The sequence below is a fragment of the Pinus tabuliformis genome, chromosome 7 (genome assembly GCF_031772625.1).
Source record: "Pinus tabuliformis cultivar Carrire ecotype Pingquan chromosome 7, CPIR1, whole genome shotgun sequence".
In the NCBI taxonomy this organism is placed as follows: domain Eukaryota; kingdom Viridiplantae; phylum Streptophyta; class Pinopsida; order Pinales; family Pinaceae; genus Pinus; species Pinus tabuliformis.
Genome location: NC_142293.1, coordinates 860,656,724 through 860,679,495, shown reverse-complemented (window position 1 = coordinate 860,679,495; position 22,772 = coordinate 860,656,724).

The window sequence follows — 22,772 nt, the reverse complement described above, 5'->3', positions numbered from 1 at the left end:
CCATGCCATATTCTAAGCATGAATGTGTGATCTCATAGAACACATCAATCAAAACTCATCCAGGGATTATAGAGGCCATCTACCTCAACTCATCAAACAATGATTCCACCTCGCGGTTAGACATCACAAAACCAATGTCGGATCGATCTATATCCTAGCCTTCTAGGGCTCCAGAGTGTTCGTTCAAACCTAACTCCTAGGACTAGTAACTCAACCCACAACGTTTACCGAGCTCTAGAGCATTTTTCCAACCAAGGTAACATGACTAGTAACTCAACCCACAACTTTTACTAGGCTCCAGAGCATTTTTCCAACCAGGGCTACGAGACTAGTAACTCAACCCACCAAGGGCTCAAGAGAATTTTTCCAAACAAGGCTACAGGAATAGTAACTCAACCCAAGTTGTTACAGGGCTCCATAGCATTTTTCCAACCAAGGCTATTGGACTACTAACTCAACCCAAGATGTTACACGGCTCTAGAGCATTTGTCCAACCAAGGCTTCCAGGAACTAATAGCTCAACCCAAGCTACGGATACATGAGAACCAACTAGAAAACAATGAAAATAAACCACAACACCATGGCTATCTAGAAAATGGCAAGGCTAGGAAAATCCACTATCAACCCAGGAAATCCTCCATGCTAATGATAGATCACGACTAACAAACCACAAGCATGGCAAAGCTAGTGAAGGAAACATATATGCAACTGGGTACCTACAAACAAATCAATGTAGTTGATGATCTAGATGCCCTCTTGTGCTTTCCTTCTCTTCCTTTTCCTTCCTGCTCCAAAGCTCCAAGTATGCCACACCCTCCAAGAGTATGAGAGAGAGAATAATGAGAGAGCTCCAAAATTGAACTAATCAAGTGCTGCACATTGATCCTCATAAGCCTTTTTATTATTGACGCCTCTATTTTCTTCATTTTCCATTATTTTCCTTCATTTCCCTCCTCACATGCAACTTGTGGCCTTTCATCTTACTTTTCTCCTAATTTCCATTATTTTCATAAATAAAATGCCAATTAATGCCTCATGCCTTTCCAAAGCCTTAGTCATTGCTTTTGCCAATTTCCTTATCCATAATAATTGAATCAAAACCCAGTAGGATGTTTCCCCCACCATTCAGGTTGGAATACATGTCCCATCACCATGGCCTTATATATTTTTACATGGAATTTTCATGAGGGTTGTTACACTAATCTTCTCAATATTTTTTTCTTGTCTTAATACATTGTTGTAAGATCCTCCCTCACTCCTCTTTTTTTTCCATATACAACACCTAATGGTGAAGGTGAAAAATATAAAAATGAGTTTCAAATGGGGACTTACCAATAGAAATGTGGATTACTGTATTATATATTGTTTTATGTATACCAATGTTTTATCCTAAGTCTTCAGATGATTATAATTGTAACCCCTCGAAAACTACACCAATTTCTTGTTCACAACTTTTCTATTTTCCCATTTTTATGCAGATGTGATGTTGTAGACCTCTTCAAATTCTCATCCACCTTCTCCCATAAAGTCATCCAAAATTGACCCAGGTGGATGTTGGTGGCCACCCAGCTATCCCACTTGGACCACCACAACTGTCTCTTTCAGTTTTCCAGTTTCCTTATTTGTAGCACAATTTACTATTTTTAGCAGTTTTTCGAGTACTGAACTCCTATAGCCATTTTGAGGCCCTAAACAAATTTTTTTAGGAAAACTGAGAGAAACATGGGTTCATGGACTAATGTTTCTCATCCCAAATTTGTAGTCCTTTGATAGATATTTTTAACGAGGTATTGTGCACGTCAAACAGAGATCGTATGCCAAAGTTATGACCCTGGGAAGTTGATGTACCAATTTACCCAAAACGGTGCCCATAGTTTGGTGCTTCATCTCCTAGAGTTAGGTTTTTGGATGTTTAGGGTTTTCCATCATTTCTCAACAATAAATAGGACTTCGAGCCTCATTGTAACATAGTTCAGAGGCATGTAGCTGCCACATCTCTTCTCAGAGATAAGCTACCATCGCCCTAGATGGTTTATTTCCATTTCTATTTGTAAGCATATTTCAGTATTTTACATTAATGAAATGAAGTCTTATTTCTGTTGCATCTATATATTTATGGTTATATCTATAATTTTTTACATTCTTGTGTAAATTTGGATCCTTGGTATCACAGCGGTTTGCTCTTTCTCTGTTTTTCTTTGCATGTCCCTAACGAGGTCGGGATATAAGGAGTTGGGGCTTGAAGTGGTCGAACCCTTGCAAGACCAACCTTGCAAATATCGATGGCCTCCCATGGCAGATGAGAGAAAGACAACGGGGTATGAGATCCTATCAAAATCTTGCTCAAAGAAGACCTTGAGTGACAAAGGAACGCGATCATGGACAACTTTTCCCAGATCCTTCAACGGATACCCATGGGCAATGCATCTACTTCCAGCAGCTACTCTCGAAATGCCACACCCTTTAAGGTACAAGTTAACTTTGAAATCGACATATTCGAGGGTCAAATAAATGCAGATGTCATAGATAAATGATTAAATCTGCTAGAAGGGTATTTTTCTGTTCATGATTTTTCTAGCTGGGAAAATATTACTTTCTGTTATAGCTCCAAATCTCACTCTTATGGTTTGTGATGCTGCACTTATGGCCTAGGGCAACCCCTCCTTCCAGACCTGGTCCAAAAATTTAAAAAACAGTGTTTTATTCCCTGTACGCGACTTTGCCCTGTGTTAAACGCGTGTACACGCGGGTCTGTCATACCCAACCCGCGTGTATCTATTAAAACACTTAAAAAAATATAATTTCCTCTTTTTCGGGCGGTGATCGCGGGTTTACCTGCTGGATCACCTGTTAGTGCCCGTGGCCCAACTGTTCCCAACCAACTCCTAACTAAAAAACTACTTTGGAGAGGGTATAAAAAGACATCAAAGGGAAGGCCAAGGGGAGAGAGAAAGGAGAGCAAGATTATTATGCTGAGATTTTTCCCTTAGACCAGGTCTGAAGTCCTTGGTGCATTCTGCACTTCCCCCTTTTTGCATAGGAAACCCTTGTTTCCATGTGTATTGGTGATCATTCATCCTTGACATCATCATTGAGTAAGACTTGGAAAGAGCTCCTTCCAAGTCTTACTCAATGATGATGTCAAGGATGAATGATCACCAATACACATGGAAACAAGGGTTTCCTATGCAAAATGGGGGAAGTGCAGAATGCACCAAGGACTTCAGACCTGGTCTAAGGGAAAAATCTCAGCATAATAATCTTGCTCTCCTTTCTCTCTCCCCTTGGCCTTCCCTTTGATGTCTTTTTATACCCTCTCCAAAGTAGTTTTTTAGTTAGGAGTTGGTTGGGAACAGTTGGGCCACGGGCACTAACAGGTGATCCAGCAGGTAAACCCGCGATCACCGCCCGAAAAAGAGGAAATTATATTTTTTTAAGTGTTTTAATAGATACACGCGAGTTGGGTATGACAGACCCGCGTGTACACGCGTTTAACACAAGGCAAAGTCGCGTACAGGGAATAAAACACTGTTTTTTAAATTTTTGGACCAGGTCTGGAAGGAGGGGTTGCCCTAGGCCATAAGTGCAGCATCACAAACCATAAGAGTGAGATTTGGAGCTATAACACTTTCACTCTTCTCAAAGCCGCCACCCACATCAAGAATTGGTGGGAAACCTACTGTGAGCAGAAGGATGAAAGTACGGGTTCACTATTTTTAGCCGCACCCACTTGGGATTCATTCTAGGATACCATCAAGAAGCAATACTACCATGTAAAAAGCTATGAGGATATATACATAAAGTGGACCATGCTGCGGTAGGGAAGGGACCAAGATGTGTCGGAGTTCACAAATATTTTTCATACCCTTCGCACAAATTTGGGTATCAAGGATTCTAAGTTGCATTTGGTACTCAAGTACTACGTCTGCCTACACAAGTACATCTAGGATGAGGTGGAGTTTCTGAACATCTCCTTGCTTGGAAAGGCGTACCGGTACGCTATCAAGATCGAGCAGAAGTTTAAACAAAAGAAGCGAGACTTTGGATCTGCGAATCCGAAGAACAAGGGACAAAGCCAAGGCGGGGTGACCTAAGACGAGGCCGCAAGAAAAGAACAACACCAAAAACTCAAAGAAGGACACAGGAAAGTGGTGTGAGTTCCATAAGAACCCCACTCATAACAAAATTGAGTGTCGGACCAAGCAGTCACTAGTGGTCAAGTTGAAGGCTTTAGAATCAGATGCATGTTCTGACCCTGAGTCAAAACCTGATAAGGGGAATGAAAAAGGGAAGAAAATCATTGATTTTGATACCAATGCCACTGTTGCCACTGCCAAGGTCCATAAAAATGAGCCCGAAGATCTAGAGGAGGAGGAGCGTCTTTTCCACTCATAGATGCAGGTGAAGGGTTCACTTCTGCAATTCATTGTTGATAGTGGGAGCCAAAACAACCTCATTTCAGTAAAGCTCATGAATTAACTGGGACTACCAACCATACCACACCCACAACCATACAACATCGGGTGGCTTCACCAAGGACGAGATCTCTGAGTCTGCCAGGATGTTGTTGGGAAAAGTATCCAATACGGAATGACCCTATCCCACTCTAAGGGTGATAGTATCTCAGCAACAACCGAATGCAAAGCTATTCAAGATTACTTCTTTATGAGATGTAAGAGAAAGGAGGAAGAGATCCACTAACCGTTATCTTCCGCTAATGATTGATCCAATCTTCCCTCTTTGCTGCTTGCTCCCAGCTCCTTGCTCTTTCACTGGCCCAGTTACACAAAGATCCTGCAAAGCACAAGGAAGGGAAACTACAAGAAGCATACATCCATAACTGATTCAAGGATTAGAATAAATCAAATATACAAGCATCAATACACCATTAAGACACATGCATATAGAAGAACCTCAAATGCTTTATTAATGGAAGAAGTAAAGTTCTGAGAATGTTACAACCATAAGAGGCCCAATCCAGCAACACCTCCCAGCAGAAAGAAATCTCCTCTTCACCTCCTTCAAAGCAATCACCCAATAGTTCTATGCACAAACCAACAACACTTCCTTACATTCACAAGATTCCAGCCTCCCTAGACCTCATGAGAGAGCTCTATATATAGGAGTTTTGGAGAAAGGATGAGTCAGCTTGAGGCTGGCATGAAGCTGACTAGTGTCCTCTCCCACTTTAGTTAATCTTCAATTCTTGAGTCCACTTGGAGTTTCTTGCTTCCACTTGGAGATCTAGATCCTCTTACTCATCACAAGGCGAATTCCCTGATCCAAGTGTCATTTTGGAAGCTTCCTGGGCATTTGACACCTTGCAGAATGACTGTGCCACTTGGCCAATCTCGCCCAACGCAGGTAGCCTTCATTTCTTTTGACATTCAGCGCAGGTACAGAGTGGAGCAGTTGACATTCAGCGCAGATGCTCAGTGGGGCAGCGACATGATCTAGAAATAGCTTGTTTTTGAGTGTTTTCAGGTGGAGAACTAATTTTCAGTGCTGTGGTTTGCTGACCTTGTTCCTCTAGGGGTAGGAACAACATGTTTAGGGACTTTGGATCCCTTAGATTATTGACATTTCATGCTTCATGCTGTAAGGCACAAAAATGTCTATAACAGTTGCCCCCTAAAGTATGAGGTCGTTTATCGGGTGAAATGCTTTATCAGGAGGATCCGAAGTTCATTCAATCGCTGAGAGGTGCCCTGTAATACAATACAATACATTATTTTTCATTCTGCTTTCATGATCTAGCTGAGGCGGGCATTCCCATGCTCAGCTTTATAAATTCATTTTGGTACATAGAACAGACGATCGTCTGATGGCAGACTTTTAATTCTCTACTAAAATTATCATCCTTTGAGTAGGATGATCATCTGCTGCAATGATGTACGTAAAAAATGTCTTTATATCCTGAATATATATCGCAGCCCGGATGGATGAAACTAGATCCGGGGTCTTCAAACTCGTTCGATCTTCACTCTAAGTACAAGTCGATCCATGTGATAATTGCGCTGAAGTCGAACATGGAAAGACATCGCTTGATTACCGGTCAATAATGTAAACCGTTAACAAGCGCGAGAGGAATCACCAATAATGACAATGACCCTCAAGGTACTGCAGTACAATTCACGTGGTGTGAATAAAGGACTTGGCGTCAAACACCACGCAAAATCTTCTGGTCGAAGGTCATTGATGTATACCTGTCGCCGGAAGTGAGAAACTTGCCATTGAGGCATGCAAGCTTCAAAGTACTGGGGGGTTGTTCCTAGATCAACTTCTTGGATAATGAGCTGAAGTCGACAAGAAGCGATCCGTCAAAGGAGGGCCTTAATGAATCCCACATCAATGACACGGAATGGAGCTAATGATTTTAGTGGAGGCGAAAACAATTTGTGAAATATGATTCAGGGTGGCGATCATGGGTGGATGAAGGATAATGTATGGCAGTGGATGGGACACGGTTGACTCTTTCTGAACAACATCTCTTGAACATATAACGACACTGATGTGATGGACCGGTAGCATTACCCCAAATGTGGATGGTTTGGCGAGGACCATGGTGACGAGACCGGTGAATGAAACAACCCAACCCGATGTGATACGGAGGACAAAGTGTCATGTTCAAGAGCGACTTGCTACCATTAAAGCTTTGAGGTTCTCCCAATTTTTCCCCAGTCATTTCTGAACAGTACCTCTTTATTTTTGTCAAGCTTGAGGAGGATAACATATGCTTGTTCTATAACCTGCCCTTCGGGCAAGCCCATCGCTATGTTTTAACGAGCTTAGCGATAGGGAAACTCGTTCTCGTCTAAAGACAAGTTTGTCGCTATTTAATCATTTTAACGAGTCTAACGACAAGGAAAACTCGGTCCTTTTATTTTTTAGAGAGTCTGAAAAGGTACAGAAAGTTAACTCCAAAATTCATTTTTTGTCATCTAATCCCTTAAGTCCGAAAAAGTATAAAACAATACAGAAGGGATGAGTTTTCGATTACTTTAACGAGCCGAATAAAACAAGCGCTCGATCTTTTTGTGCAATAATCCCTCAGGTCCAAAAAGATTAAAATCTAGAGGAGGGATAGCTCTTCCAGTCCTTTTAACGAGATGGAAGGCCAAAACTCGGCAAACTTTTCATATTTTACGAGTTAGGAGAAAAGAGCTCAAAGAAGACTCGTCTTTTGAGGAACGAGTGATAAACAGGGATAGCAGCAAATTCCAGGTACAGGTTGGAATTTTCCAATCACGGCAGTGTCACAAGGATGGCTAAGTGAAATCACTCTTCGCAGCTGTTCCTCAAAATGGGTAAACAATCATATGGAGGTGAACGGTAGGCCAATATGGAATGGAGGTGGCGGGTGCAAACACGACCAAGGCTTTTATGGCTAATAAATTTACGATCACAATGGTTATTTACTAGTATAGGTTCATTTTTTAATGAGCTTAAACTCTGGAGGAAACTCTTGCTCACGCTTTTCTATTTTTTAACGAGCATAAATTCCACGGTAAAACTGCTCGATCTTATGTTTATTTTTTAACGAGCATGAACTATGTGTTAAAACTGCTCGGATCTCGCTTTTCTATTTTTTAACGAGCATAAATTCCGCGGTAAAACTGCTCGATATACCAGTCATAAGATAAGAAGTGTCTCCTGCAAGATTCCATTTTTTATAGAGCTTGCACCTCACATAAGCTATGCTCCCTCTCATCCTTTCTTTATGCAAGTTCGGAAACGGCTAATCCCAAAAACAGATAAATAACCGCTCCTAGCTTGCACTCCAAAAGGTTTGCATGCCCCCAGGTATAAAGTACAATTTCAAGGCTGCCCCTACTTATCCGATAAAACATTTGTTTTAAAGGGTGAGGCTTGCCTCTTCCTGGTTACCCAAAGATTGTTTTGTTAACACCATCAAACGAAAACACTTCCTCGGCACTGTCTACCGAAGTAGACAATGGTGAATGACCTTTGTCAGACAAGTAACCTTATCAAAAGAATTCTGTTCTAGAACAACCCCTCTTCCATCCACGGACGGGGTACAGACTAGTCACATTCTTTCGCGGAAATTCTACCTTATACCCAAGGTTTCCTCTGCCCAAAGCAGACCAGGATGCATGCCCCCTGGGTTCCAGTCCCATCTTTCCGAATCACTCGCACTCATCGGGAAGGAGGACTGGGGGTGGAGACATTTCTTGGGTGAATAGACCATTCAGGGTTGGTATTTGACTATATACGATGCGTGATCCTGGAAATGAAAGTTGGTCTACGAGCTTGACCATTCTTCCTTCGTGTGGAAAACACATTACTCTAAAGAGTGAGGAGACTATAGCTCCCATGCAATATATATAGTCTCGTCCAAGGAGTAGGTTATAATCCAAGGGTCCTTGAACGAACATCACGTTCATTTGAACGGTCTTCCCTTTCAATGTAACAGGCACATTGGGGAGGATCCCTAACGGTCGACTGGTTCCTTTATCAAAACCCGAGAGATTTCTTATCTCAGGCAAAAGCTCTGGGGAACCCAGTGCTTTCCAAGCAATAGAGGAAAGGATACTCACAGATGCCCCTTCATCAATGATAGTTCCAGCCATTACCATTCTGTAGATTTGGACTATGATTCTGAATGGTATACTGGCTGGTAACCGGGGTCTGCCTAGTTGGTTCCAATCAAAGGACACAACTAGGTTGCTTGGTGGTGGGACCGAATACACGGCCGGATATGACCCTGACGATGTTCCTTCCTGCGATAAAGGAATGGGCACATTGCCCTGATGCTCATCAGAGTCGGTGTTGATGAAAAGAATCTGGATGGTGTCATCCTTATTCTCTTCAGTGAGGGTGTCATTTGAAGATGAATCTTCATTGACGGTGTCATTTGAAGGTGAAACTTCATTGACGGTGTCATTTGAAGATGAAACCTCTGAAGGCGGAACCGGGTCAACTGCCGTATCGACCTTTAGACTTTCGTCTGGTCTGGATTCAGTAGGTTCATTTTCAATGACTGACGCTTCAGCCGACCACTTGAGCGGGCCAGCTGTATTTTCAACCAACGAAGGACTTGGCACGAGTTTTTTGTATCCAGGAGGAAGTCTCAACGGTGAAACCGGGCGATCTTCCAAAACTCTCTTTGCTTCGTCTAAGAAGGGACAACGGTGGATGGCGTGATCGCCTTTACACAGTTTGCAGGGGGATCTTGCTCCCCCTCTTTGTCTTGAACCTTCACTTTCGCTGGTTGACGGTAAGCATTCAACATGGCTATCAGAGGTTGATGCTCCCGAATTGTGCAAACGAGGTGACCAGTCCCTTAGTATCCGGGGAATACAGGGACAATCTCTATGGAAGTGGTCTCCTCTACATATGACACATGGCGATTTAGGCCCGGTCTGTGCTGTGTGTGGATTTTTGTTAGATGTCTTTTGCTTGCCCCCAGGCGCCTTAGGCTCCTTCTTCTTCTTCTCTTTCTTCTTCTTCTCCTTCTTCTCCATGGGAGCTTGGCTTTTGCCGGCTCTACCTTGCAAAGATGAAGGATTGGAGGAAGAGTTATAGGAAGTTGAAGGCTGGTGGGCAGCTCTAGACTGATCTAACTGTTGACTCGACTGTTCAAGAACCATGGTGTTCTGAACTACATTGGTTGAAAATAGCCAAATTGGCAGGCCAATTGTCAGTCTTGGAAGCGACAATGTGGCCATGTGGGGCGCACCAACTTCTCCCCAAGAGGAGAAAGGACTAGGATTTCCATCCTGTGGAATTCCTTGGTTGGGGCGTTCCATGTTCTCAACCTACAGATCAACGCGGGAATAGGAGGTGATTATGTTCCGTTTAAAATAAATTTTATAACGACGCTTTAGACACAACTTGCTTTTTCACTTTTTAAGAGTCGAGAAAAAGCTAAAGATGACTCTAGTCTCCTTCGATGTTTTAACGAGCCCGAAGTGACAAATGCTCGGCTGGACTTTTTCAGTTATAGAGTTTGAAAAAGGCCAAAAGAAACTGCTCTGGAGTTCTACGCAGAGGGTGTGCCAAACTTTTCGCAAAACCACAGAATACGTTTTACGGTACGAGTGGTCGATCTTCGTGAATGCTGTGTTCACTGCATTGCGATCAGTAGGGCGGCCGACACGGTTTCCTATTGGATAAAGGCTTTATTCCTATAGGGGTCTCCCAATATATACGCGACGGTACGTGGGAGCACAAGTCCGTATTGATACTTATCGCTTCACCATGGAGGAATCACCCAACCACTCAACGCTAAGATATCATGTTTAACGACGCCGGAACACGTCTCTAGCTTAGACCTCTATGTGTTTGCGTTATGTTTCAATGCGTTGTTATGTAAATTCAATTTATTTTAAGGTTGATCTTGTTTAGCAGTTTGCCTTTATGGATCACCACGAGATGTATGATAACACTCCTAAATGCAGTCTAAGATGATAAGCAAGCTTTTCAATCTTTCAACTTTGAAAATCTTAACTACTGAGGGAAAAGAAAGATAACATCTTTTCACACAGATCATAGAGCACACACTAATGCACTTTTTCCTAAATCAACATGCAAGTTGTCATAATGCACATGCACAATGCAAGTATTTCTTTTCTCTTTCTTAATGTTGGCGTAATGCAAAAAGAAATCTGTTGTATAATTTTGAATTCAATTTCAAGTGAAAGCAAACAAGCTTGTCCAAAATCAAAAGACACCTTAAGATTTACTTGTTTCGACACTAGAAATATATAAACTCAAACCAAATGATGAAAGCAAAAGCTCAATCAGCTATGAACAACAAACAAACTAACTCTTAAGATCAAAACGACACTTTATCACAGGTCTAGATCTAAGAGGTCACAGCAAGACTAGTTCACTTTCGTTATGGGAAACTGTAAATGATATAAGAAATACACAAAGAACAAACACAGTTTCTTTATACAACCGAGGCGGAATAGTGACAAGGAAAGTTGGTTTCAGATAGGCCCACTGACTGGTAACAAACAGCAAAAAACAAGAGTGAAAACAGGGCAAGAAACAGCAGGAAACCCCAGTAGCACAAAGTAAGACTGGTCCAGCGCAGGTGGGACACTGTCTGTTTGACCTTCAGTGCAGGTAGCCCCTTCGGGAACTGCGCTGAAATGCAGACAGCCTTTGTACAGCCTGCACTGAAGAACGAAACTTTCGTTTCTCTTGGTTTCCGGGTCACAGATTGCTCAAAAATTCACAGTTTTTGCTCAAATCAGAAGCTATCAGTCAAGGACACACTAAGGGATGACAAGGAGGATGAAAAGCTATCACTAAGAGCTTATTAGAGTCCTTGTGGATAAGCTCTTCAAATCATAAACTTGCCCAGAAACTGAGCTAGAGTAGCTGCCCTCTACTTTGCATTTGAAAGATTCAAACACAGTTCGATTCGGTACTCCCTTTGTTTATGAAACGAATAGCAAAATACACAAACAACCAACAAGATACGATTCCCAGCGGAGTCGCCAATTTGTTGTTGGGAAAAGTATCCAATACGGAATGACCCTATCCCACTCTAAGGGTGATAGTACCTCAGCAACAACCGAATGCAAAGTTATTCAAGATTACTTCTTTATGAGATGTGAGAGAAAGGAGGAAGAGATCCACTAACCGTTATCTTCCACTAATGATTGATCCAATCTTCCCTCTTTGCTGCTTGCTCCCAGCTCCTTGCTCTTTCACTGGCCCAGTTACACAAAGATCCTGCAAAGCACAAGAAAGGGAAACTACAAGAAGCATACATCCATAACTGATTCAAGGATTAGAATAAATCAAATATACAAGCATCAATACACCATTAAGACACATGCATATAGAAGAACCTCAAATGCTTTATTAATGGAAGAAGTAAAGTTCTGAGAATGTTACAACCATAAGAGGCCCAATCCAGCAACACCTCCCAGCAGAAAGAAATCTCCTCTTCACCTCCTTCAAAGCAATCACCCAATAGTTCTATGCACAAACCAACAACACTTCCTTACATTCACAAGATTCCAGCCTCCCTAGACCTCATGAGAGAGCTCTATATATAGGAGTTTTGGAGAAAGGATGAGTCAGCTTGAGGCTGGCATGAAGCTGACTAATGTCCTCTCCCACTTCAGTTATACTTCAGTTCTTGAGTCCACTTGGAGTTTCTTGCTTCCACTTGGAGATCTAGATCCTCTTACTCATCACAAGGCGAATTCCCTGATCCAAGTGTCATTTTGGAAGCTTCCTAGGCATTTGACACCTTGCAGAATGACTGTGCCACTTGGCCAATATCGCCCAGCGCAGGTAGCCTTCATTGCTTTTGACATTCAGCGCAGGTACAGAGTGGAGCAATTGACATTCAGCGCCGATGCTCAGTGGGGCAGCTGACATGATCCAGAAATAGCTTGTTTTTGAGTGTTTTCAGGTGGAGAACTAATTTTCAGTGCTGTGGTTTGCTGACCTTGTTCCTCTAGGGGTAGGAACAACATGTTTAGGGACTTTGGATCCCTTAGATTATTGACATTTCATGATTCATGCTGTAAGGCACAAAAATGTCTATAACACAGGAGTGTCGCCTTCCCTACAGCATCAAGCCCTTCACAAATGAGGTATTGTTTGATGTTGCACCGCTTAATGTTTTTGATGTATTATTAGGCCAACCATACATGTGGAGGTGACATGTTGTGTATGAGTCAAGGCCTCATGCTGTTATTATTTCTTTGTGTAATACATTATACATGATACCAGAGGTAGCCCCACCTACCACCACTTCTTTGATCTCTGCTAAGAAAGGCAGTAAGATCATCTCCCAGACTAGGAAATTTATTTTTTGTTAAGTTCGCTCTCACATTAAGGGGAAGATTGTAGCCACGTCCCTAGCCCCTGGGAAGGGTTCCTCCATGCAGCAGAAGCAGGTGGATATGGTCATGAAAGAAGACAGGGACATCTTCTCCTCACCCACAGGGGTACTGTTGCACTGTCAGGTCAAGCATTCATCCGATCTGACTTTCGGAGCACCTCTACCCAACGGGTCGATCTATCGCCACTCCATTATGGAAAATGCCAAGTAAAAGTAGTGACATGATCAACATCGGGTACCACACAAGTTTCAAGTGGGTGACAAAGTCTGGTTGCATCTACAGAAAGAACACCTTACAAGAGACCATCAAAAGCTCAAACCACTCCGATATGGTCCTTACACCATTACCAAGGTTGTGGGAAACAATGCTTTGGAGCACAACATTCCCCCATTAATTTTCTTTCACCCAGTGTTCAATGTGGACCACCCTCAACCATGCTTCCCATCATTACTACACACATCAGAGGTTGCAGAACAGCTCATTAGGGACCAAGTTCAACAGAGATTCCTCGTCTCATGGAAGAACTCAACGCAATGGGGACCATTGCTTCCTAAAGGGCGAGGAATGACACAGGTGGATTTTGGTGGCCACCCACCTATCCCACTTGGACCCCCACAACTGTCTCTTTCAGTTTTCCAGTTTCCTTATTTGTAGGACAATTTACTATTTTTAATAGTTTTTCAGGTCCTGAACTTCTGGAGCCGTTTTGAGGCTCTAAACGACATTTTTTGGGAAAACTGGGAAACATGGGTCCATGGACAACTATGGCTTATCTGAAAGTTATATTCCTCAGATAGATCTTTCTAATGAGCTATTGTGTGTGTTAAACGATGATCGTATGCCAAAGTTACAACCCAAGGAAGTTGATGTACCAATTTACCGAAAACGGGGCCCATAGTTTGGTGCTTCATCTCCTAGGGTTAGGTTTTTGGATGTTTAGGGTTTTCCATTGTTTGTAAACAATAAATAGGCCTTCGAGCCTCATTATAACATAGTTCAGAGGCATGTAGCCACCACATCTCTTCTTAGAGATAAGCTACCATCGCCCTAGCTGTTTTATTTCCATTTCTGTTTGTAAGAATATTTCAGTATTTTACATTAATGAAATGAAGTATTATTTCTGATACATCTCTGTATTTATGGTTATATCTATAATTTGTTTCATTCCTATTTAAATCTGGATAAAAAATGCATTGAGAAATTTAGTACCTCTACATAACTTGATGCTACTATTAGAAAATGTTGTCATTGATGTCAAAGGCATTGATGTCAAAAGTGTTGATGTCAAAGGTGTTGTCATTGGTGTCAAAGGCATTAATGTCAAAGGCATTAATGTCAAAGGCATTGATGTCAAAGGTGTTGTCATTGGATGACTAAGATCATTGAAATGTTCAAAATATGATGTCGTTACTGTCAAAGGCAGTATCATGGAGATTGTTAGAAAGATTAGTTATTGTGGATTGAAAATCATGTCAAAGGAGTGGCAAAGCTCAGATGTTTTCAAGTAGATTGGTGAACAAGTGTATTTCAAGGAGTAGAGACTTTTGATCAAATTTCAATACAGAATATCATACCAATATTTACCTCAAGATATTAGTGAAAAAGCTCTTGGAAATGGTATAGTTGGATAATGCAAGGGAATATATTTCCAACGATACATTGAAGCTTGAAAAAGGCTTCCTAAATCAATAGATATTGTAGGTCAAAGTTGCAGGTTAAAAAGTCAAAAGTGTAGAGCCAAATTTGGCATTAGGGTTATCTATCTCCAGAATTAGAGATGCTTTGACATTCTGCCAAGTTTGGCATAGCTTTTTGTGGAGGTCAATAGTTAAAAGATGGCCTAGTTTGTGGGTGGATCACACAAGTGATAATGGATCAACAACTATTGGATGGATAACTACGTAATAATTAACATGTTTTCTTATACCCAAAGGGATCCAATGGCGGAGGATGATTTGAATTAACGAAACTGATAAATTTGGTGACGAGATTACATAGGGTTTAACAGATTTCCAACACTCAAAGGGTGATTTGGAACGATGATGTGGCTTCGGAAGATGACATGGATCAACAAGGATGAAGTAGCAGACAAGTGGACCAAAAATCCCACTATGTAACACATCACTCTGGAGGTTATTAAAAGAGCATAAGTGTTAGTTTTTAGGGTGACATGGTAACATGGGACCATGCGTAGGCAACAAATGATTGACATAAGTCATTGGAGTGGGGGACTCAACTGGACACATTACCCCAGTGATTTAATCCTAGTGATTTCCATTGGAATCATAAGTTTTATTTCCAAGGTGACAAGGCATCGGGATGAGGTGGTAAGCACAATGATAGAGGAATCTACATGGACAAATGAAAATCTCATGAGAGATTGTGCAAGACAGAAGTGGTCCTACCTTAACACATTACCCCTATGGATACATCCTGGAAGTTATCAAAGATGCTCCATTGTAAAAGGCCAGGGACTAAAGGCACCTCCAAGACTCAGTTTTATGTGTGGTTTCATGACTAAGGGCACAAAAGGTTTGATGTATATGGTTAAGCTTATCGAGGCTTAGAAAAAGGAGCCCAAGAGGTAGTGTTATGTAGAGGTTTCATGTATTATATGACCAACAATGTAAAAGGGCCAATTGACATGGATGTGTTATGGTATTATGCCTTAGGGATTTAACGAAGAGCCTATGGGCATAAGTTTAATTAGCGTAAATGGGTTGACAACTTTAGGACTTAAGTGCCATATTTGGTGTTTTGGCACTAAATTGATAGTGCACTAAAACTTGGATAAAGTGACATGGATGATTCAACACCTATTTTGCGGCATGGAGTAATTTGGTGGAATATTTGGTAGTTTAACCAAATTTAGCAGTGATCCAAAGTTAGAATAGGAGCTAAAGTCATTGCTAAATCCTATAACTCAACATAATTGAAGAAATAGGTATAATACTCAGAGATTGAGATCACGACGGCATATCAAAGATTAAGGAACATTAGTACATATAAAATAACTTTATTAAAATGGAAAAATGATAAGAAATAAATATCAAACCCTAGTTACTGTAAATTAATAGCTAAACTTAACTAAAGTTCCAAATCTCAAAATATCAGCTCAGAATTATTTATAAGTAGAATTGAACAACTGAGTTAGTGGTTTTTGGTGCAATAGTATGCATATTATAGTATGCAAGAGGGGTGAATCATAGATACATTAGGGTGTGAGTGAATCATATTTGGTGTCTGAGGGTCTTTTAATGGTGATATTAGTGTTTTGAGGTGTTTGAGATACGTAAGTAGAAAGGTGGTGTTTAAGAGAGTAAGAAAAGAGTGTATATATGAAATGAATGCATTGAGTCGTGAGAGAGATGAAGAAATATTATTGTATGTAAAAATTTTGTTGATCTAAGTTTGAGAATTTTATGAAACAAGGATCAATATAGACAAAAAGTGGGTTATTTCATTTTAGGGAGTGGATGCTTCTATCTGAGTAGGTGTCTGAAGAATAGCTTGGGGGCGGTTGCCTGGAAAATCAAGGAGTGGGTGATTCTTGTAAGATAATCAAATGTCTATAAAGAGACAGTGTATGTTTTCTCCTAGTAGTTTCTAGAAAAATAAATCAGGGGCAACAACTCCTTTGAGTGGTAGTTGATAAATTAGGGAGTAGTAGCTTCCTTCTGGTTGGTGCTAGAGAACATTGTAAAATCAAGTTGTAGCTTGGCTTAGATGAAGCAATAAAGAAGAAGAATGGTTTATTTACATGGTGCATATGTGTATGATAATGTTGTTATGTGTTTCACATGCTAATTTATGATGCTTCTTACATGAATGATTAGTAAGTAGATTGAAAAAATTAATTTCAAAACAATTGTATAATTTGGTCACAGTATTGATTTAGCCCCCCTCTAAATAGTCTTGTTTTCTAACAATTGGTATCAGAGAAAAAGGTTCCTTTAGGGTTAGTCTAACAACTAGAAGGAACATCAAAGATCATGACAAGCGAGCACTAGATGACCCCAAATGGAGTTCTATTTTTGAATGGGTCAAATTATACAACTTGAAAGGTAAGAATGAAAATCTACTTATAAGCTCTTGAATTTGATATATGGTTGTCTATAGAGAAAGGAATGAAAGACAATGAGTTTAATACACAAGCCAAGGAGGAAATCATGAAAGGATTGTCTAAGTCATATCTTGAAACAGTAATATGTTGTGAGACTACAAAGGAGATATGGAATGAGTTACCGTCCATCTATCATAAAGACACTAAAGTTGCATGTGATATCAAGAGTTCTTCTTTCAAGAATGGAGTAGACAAAGATTCAAAGATTATTGAAGATGATGAACCAGAACAAGAAGAGGATTCCCCTATATTAAATGGCCACCTTACTAATTGTTGGGCCACGAAATTGTCATTATTATCACCATTTCTTGACATCTATTTCATCCATTTCCACCATTCTTTTATTACATTATTTATCATAATTTATCGTTTAAGTTCATTTTATAATTCTTCATGCGCTTGTGGATTAGTGATGATTATTCTCCTTTATTTTTAATAAATTGAAGATTATTATGTATGATTTTGCCAATGATGGTTTATTAACGAATTTTTTATAATATCCCTCATGATTTTAGCCTCAAAGATCTCTTCGAGATTGAAAATTTGATCTACATCTCATAATCAAATATTCCAACTTAGAAATTCGTTGGGATAAAATGTGATGGTTTTGTGTTAGACTTTTTGGTCAGATGTAGATGAATCTTGTTAATAAGAGACATGGGTTTTGTGCAGAACAGATCAAATTAGCTTTTCTCTAAGCATTTTTTCAAAATTCGGTCTGGATTGAGAGAAATGAAAGGTTCTCTGAAGGTTATTTTTTCAAATTTGTTATAACTTGTGGCCATTTTCCAAATACTCCCAATTGCAATACCAGATTCAACTTGTTCTAGTTGAATCATGATGGAGAGATTTTTCAGATCTGATCTTGTTGATTAATTTGTTGTGGAAAATCTACAATTGTAATGGACATCATTTTGTAATCAATTTATTTGTAATTTCCTTTTTCTCTTTGTTTATTTAAATGAAAACAGATATCAAATAGAAGGGGATGGACAATTATTGAATTAGAGGCATTTCTCAGATATGTATTGTATCTATTTCTATTTTTTAATTAAATGAGCTATCAGTGGAATTTCATATTGTCTACTTGTAATCTGATTTGAATTATTTTTTAAGGTAGAACTGACTCTTGGACAGTTGGGCCCACTACTTTGGACGCAAAGCTTCCTTTAACATCTAAAGTAGTTTAGTTGTGTGCTTGTTTATTTTAATTTCAATTCATGTTCCTTAAAGTAAATTTCATTTTCTTTAATTCATTTGTTGGCTACTGCATTTTCTACAAATTTTTTTCCTACAATTTCTAGATTAGCATTTGAATTTTGTTGGGTATGATAAGTTAAATTTCCAATTCACCAAGGTGTGATTTAATTTAGTATTAATTCAAGTTGTGTGATTAGAATAATCCTTTTCCTATTTTTTACTTTTTTCTTTTTAACTTTAGTATTATTTTTTAAGTCTTGCATTTTATTTCTTGTTGAATGAACTTGATAGTGTAGAACTCAATCATGTAGAACTAGTGTTAGTTGTTGGTAGTTGCTTGCATATATTTTGTAGAATGCCTTGAAACAAAAAGATGTTCCTCTGGTTGATAATTAATGTCGAGGTGATTAGTTGTTTTTTTTATTAAGACATTAATTTCCCCAACATTTTGGTGTCGTTGCAGGGGAGGAAGTCAAATAGTACTACCACACTAATATATGGTTGTAAATGCATTCCTGACTTCAAGAGGGTTAGATATTAAAGATGGAAGGTAAGAAACTATGCACACACCCTAGCTAACGTATGGTGAGTTCTTCCCTTTGTAGGTAGTTTCAGGTCATAGAGCATGCATGGATAAAAGTAGGAATCTTAGAGGTAAAAATTTGAAGAAATATTATCATTTCATTTAAGTGGTGATGTACCACCCATTCCACTTACTAATTGGTAGGAACATTTAAGGAGGAATATTTAAGGCTAGATAAAAAAACCAAGAAGAATTTGAAGAAGTGTTTTTCCATTGTCTCCAAAATAATTATTTTGCAAGAGGATGAAAGTAGCATATGAAGTAAATCGAGAAGTTGCTACAAGATCATAGCCATGGCAACCATGGCCGACATGTATTATTAAAAACTATATCCTTTCATTTTCCTACTTATGTGCATATTTATTTCATTTTGCACCAAAAACTAATTATTTTTCTTACCTATCAATGTTAGTCCCGCAACTCAATCAACTACATCAAAATCCCCCATGCCATATACAATTTCCTGCTCAATCCATCCCACACCTCCATAATAATAAATCAGTACATCATGCTTACAGTGTTGAACTACGAAATTTACCTACCCTTTCCACCCATTCTATTTTACCTACACCACTATTGGAAACTTATATTAAGTTTGGGAAGGTTTTAAATCCTAAAATTGCAGAAGTCATGGAAGACAATGGGCTCTCTTCTAGTCAATATCAACAAGAAGATAAGATCAATAAGAAATTCAATGAAATTCATGATATGAAAACTATGGAAAAACAAGAAAGAAAATGATGTATTTAATCTTGGTTTCAATCTATCATTTATTCGTAGTATTACTCCATACTTCGGCAATTTTTGGCACCATCTTTTTAAGGGAGCTTGGTCTCTCCTACCTTGGTATTTATTAACATGTATTTTTCTAATTTGGGTATGTACATACTTGAGGCCTTGTTTCTAAAATGGCTCCTATGGAAATACTCATATATGTAAATATATTTCATATTTTCCAAATAGAGTAGGTTAGTGTAGAAAATATAATAAATAAGTACATAAATAAATGAATTTCTTTGTATGTAAAAAATTGTGTTTTTTGCAATATATTGTGTAAATCAATATTGGTGATAGATATTTGAATTTATTTGTGTATTTAGACATATTATATTGAAAATCATACTTCTACAAACACTCATCATCATTTTGGAAAAAATGTTTGCTTGTCATATTTTATGGCTTGCGAGCTTGATAAAATTTCTAAAAAAATAGTCGGGACAATCATGTTTTGAGGGACCAAATGGACATAATTTTAAAACATGTTTCCATCCTAATTATCCCTTGATTTCTAATTTACAACCCAATTTTAATCTCTCAATTTTTATTTGAAATGAAAATGTTATGACGAAAATATTGGCGAGGTGTCTAGTATGTAGCTCAGGGACAGAGTTGGGACAATCCATTTTTTTAGGTCTAAATGACTAGATTTTGAAAATTTATTTATATGATATATTCCCCTAGGAATATAGTTTAAAAGTAAATTTTAATCACTTAATTTCAATATCATATGAGAAATTTATGACCAAAATGTTGATTGCCTATCATAAATTAGCATTCTTAAAACCCTTCATTTTTTGTTCATTGGCAACTTTGACACATCAATTATTATTTTATTGAAAACTTATTTATATTGGATATATATAAATTAATCTAATTTTATCTCCAATTTTAATAATCTCAATCTGTCATCAAACAAAAAATTTATGCTTAAAATATGGACTGTTGGTATAAGTTGGGAAACATAAAACAACTCTCTTATGCAGTTCATTCTGAGCATGTTTGACATACCATCACATCAAAATTTTAAAATATGTTTCTATTATAGATATATCTCTTAATTAAATTTCATTTTGATTTGGAATCACTCAAATTGGACAACAAATGAAGAAGTTATGATTAAAACACTGCTCGTTAGTATGGTTGGTCACCACTCCCCCGCAGGTAACAAATGAATTTTATTTATCTTTATATGGATTTGTTTTATAGAGTAACTACTTGTTATTTTTTTGCATATATATTGGATTAAGAGAGCCCTATCACCTCTCTTCTTCCATGATTTCATGTTTTATTGCAAGTAGATGCTCGTTTTTTTGTAGGTCTCGGGAGAATAAAGAAGATCAATTTATGAACGAGTGATACTTGAAGGAAATGTTAATGAAATAAGGGAATTTCATCTAAGAATATATTAAGAAATTTAATATCATATGATGTTGAATCTTTCTAGGTTCCACGATCTAAAAAATATTTGGATCATAAGAGCTTGTTGCAAAATTGTTCCCACTATTTCCCACCAACATGAAGAAAACAACGTGAAGACTTCTACATTACTTGATGGATTCATAGCAGGAGAAATGAAGAATTGATCTCCATTTGAAGATCCAAGTCATTGCTACCAAATAATTTTTCCAAAATATATTTTTCCATTCATTCGTCATTAACGGATTGTTGTTCCTGGAAACAAATTGTTGTTCCCTTAGGAAACAACATTGTTGCACCCAAAATCATAGTTGTCGTAACTTAAGTTATTTATTTATTTATTGTTTTTGAAGAAAGTGTTGTTTCTTTCCTGATTTCTCTTATTTTTTCATGTTTAAGGTGTTTTTTCCTTCAAAGTCGCGGATGTTGTTCTTTCATCAAAATAAAAGAAGGAAGTTCTTAAGTCACATGTTGTTTCCCCAAATCTATCTATTTGTTCCCTAGTCTTATCAATTATATGGTTTCCTCATATCTAATATTAAACATTCTTATGGTAAGTCTTGTCAGAAATGATTTACTCTTAATTCCTCATTATTTTGTAAAGTGACTATGATTGTTGGATGACTAATCCTTTTCCATGTCACCTTGCTAGGATTGCCCATTGAATTAGTTTATGGGAGGGATTGCCACAGTCATGCTTGATACTTCATGTCCACAAGATTAAAATGGTATGGGTAGTTTTGAGGTTGTAACATGCAACAATGGTACTATTTATAAATAATTATCAAATCATAAGTGCTACTACCTTAGCTGTAGTTGATGTTTCATAAGTCGTAATTTTTATTCTCTTAGTCACAACTATTTTTACTGACTCATAGTTTTTGTTCCCTCAGTCACAATTGTTATTTCCTAACTCACGGTTATTGTTCCCTCAGTCACAGTTGTTGTTTCATAACTCGTATTTGTTGTTCCCTCAACCACAGATGTTCTCCAACCCACAGTTGCTTTTCCCTCAATCACAACTAATGTTTCCTAAGTCACAGTTGTTGTTCCCTCTATTACAACTATTGTTTCCTAGGTCACAACTATTGTTACCTCTATTACAGTTGTTGTTACCTAAGTCACGGTCACTATTACCTCAGTCACAACTATTATTATTATCCCATTTCCATGCTTTTTGATTCAACAATTGTAGATCTTTCTGATTTTTTTCTCCTTGCTGAATGGGAAAAACTTTTAATATTCTAGGTCCTCTTTCACATAATTATTGGGTAGTCAATTTATGTTTTTTTATCGATAAAAATAATCTTCTTTTATGTAATAATTATGAAAAGATGATTTCTTCATGTCAATTTTCAACTTTATTAATTTTCCAAGTCCCTGATCTTGTAAAATATATGATGATTACCACAAAATTGAACTTAAATATTTCTGTCGCTATCTAACAAATTATTCCTCAACCCCAATCTTAACAAAGCAAAATATATTTATGAACAATCATTTTAAGGTTATTATTTTTCGAGAAGAAGGATTAGCCAAGTTCAAAATAGTTACTACAAAACTTTTTATGCCATCCTTAGCTCTTAAGGAGATGACTTGCCACCCCATCTATTAAGTAATATTTTGTTGATTAACAATAAGAATAGTTGAATTTTAAACATAAATAGTCAACTAGAGGATCAGAGGTCTCATCACGAGCCGACCTATCATGATCATAGGTCCTAATAAAATGAAATTACCACTATTGTTCACCAAGCTAGGGTAATGGCCTTTAGTTTTAAAACTAAAGGACAAGAGGTCTCATCACAAGCCAACTTGTTCACTTTTGTTAGCC